Here is a 1544-nt window from a genome sequence, read left to right on the forward strand (position 1 = left end):
TAGTAGCAGTAGCAGCAGTAGCAGCAGCAGCAGTAGCAGTAGCAGCAGTAGTAGCAGTAGTAGCAGTAGCAGCAGTAGCAGCAGCAGCAGTAGCAGTAGCAGCAGTAGTAGCAGTAGTAGCAGTAGCAGCAGTAGCAGCAGCAGCAGTAGCAGTAGCAGCAGTAGTAGCAGTAGTAGCAGTAGCAGCAGCAGTAGTAGCAGTAGCAGTAGCAGTAGCAGTAGCAGTAGTAGTAGCAGTAGCAGTAGCAGTAGCAGCAGTAGTAGTAGCAGTAGCAGTAGTAGTAGCAGTAGCAGTAGCAGTAGTAGTAGCAGTAGCAGTAGCAGTAGCAGTAGCAGTAGCAGCAGCAGCCGCAGCAGCAGTAGCAGTAGCAGTAGTCGTAGTAGTAGCAGCAGCAGTATCAGTAGTAGTAGCGTCATGCGTCTGGTAGAGTATAGGCGACCATGATCTGACGTGTCGAGATCGATTTAGTTTGAATGGTTCAGCGTTAGTTTACTTACGTCTTTAAAAGCATCGCGACACGGGTTGTGGAGTTATGGCATCTGTGTTCATGTGTAATGCAGATCGCTGTAGGTGAGCGTTAAAGTAATAATAGTAAAAATTACAAATATAAAAAAGTAAATCAAAAATAATAGCTAACCTGCAATTACTTCGACATTTTTAATACTACATGTTTGGGCATATCTGGTCTAACACACCTAGGTGACGTATTCATCGACACGTTCTATATTTCACTTTTACGCATGAATGTTATAACGCTACTAAACCGCGAGACATAAAATGCCGACTCAGATTGTTGCACATTCGTGTTGAAAAGATCGCTCTAACATTTTTGAGTAGTACCAGGCCGAGAAAAGTAGAGTAAAAAAAGATGACAAAATAGCCAGAGAATGAATACGTCTACGCTCTCGTTTGTTCCGTAACTATCAAGTCTGCATTTAACATCTTCTGGCGTCCGTTAAATACATTTAATCTCCAACGAAGGAGATTACACGCCGGCCTTTACATGAGCGTCGCTCTAGAGATGGGCTGATTGAACGCGTAGTCACTACGTGTATGAAATGTTAACATTGACAAACGATACGTGACACGACGGCGCAAACACGCGCTTTCCGTCTTAGCGCCCAGGTCAAAGCGATTATGTTGAGGTTTTACTCGCTTTTCCCGTAAAGTAAAATAGTAATCTATTTGAAATTACTCCACACGCGAGTGCCACGAGCGGCGAAGACGCATATTTTTTTATGGATATTTGCATTAGCGCGTATGTAAAAAAAAAAAACTAAGCTTCTCGTCAATTTGCATTAATTGGGAGCTTCGCGAAGAGCTGAGAGCGTAACGAGTTACTTAAGAACGAGTAATGCCATGGCTTTTGAAGTTATATGCCGACCAAATTATAGATAATCGTGTAGCTAAGCGTAGGCACGCATGCTGTTATACGTGCACAGATGCTAACCGATACACACACACACACACACACACACACACACACACACACACACACACACACACACACACACACACACACACACACACACACACACACACA

The 1544-nt window shown here is 43.8% G+C and overlaps 1 protein-coding gene across 2 annotated transcripts in view; it reads left to right on the forward strand.

The window, feature by feature from the left end:
- Positions 1–1544, forward strand: part of LOC106806240 (parathyroid hormone/parathyroid hormone-related peptide receptor-like) — a 36550-nt gene that overhangs the window by 33372 nt on the left and 1634 nt on the right. The window lies entirely within an intron of this gene.

The sequence above is a fragment of the Priapulus caudatus genome, unplaced genomic scaffold (genome assembly GCF_000485595.1).
Source record: "Priapulus caudatus unplaced genomic scaffold, Priapulus_caudatus-5.0.1 Scaffold8, whole genome shotgun sequence".
NCBI lineage: Eukaryota > Metazoa > Priapulida > Priapulimorpha > Priapulimorphida > Priapulidae > Priapulus > Priapulus caudatus.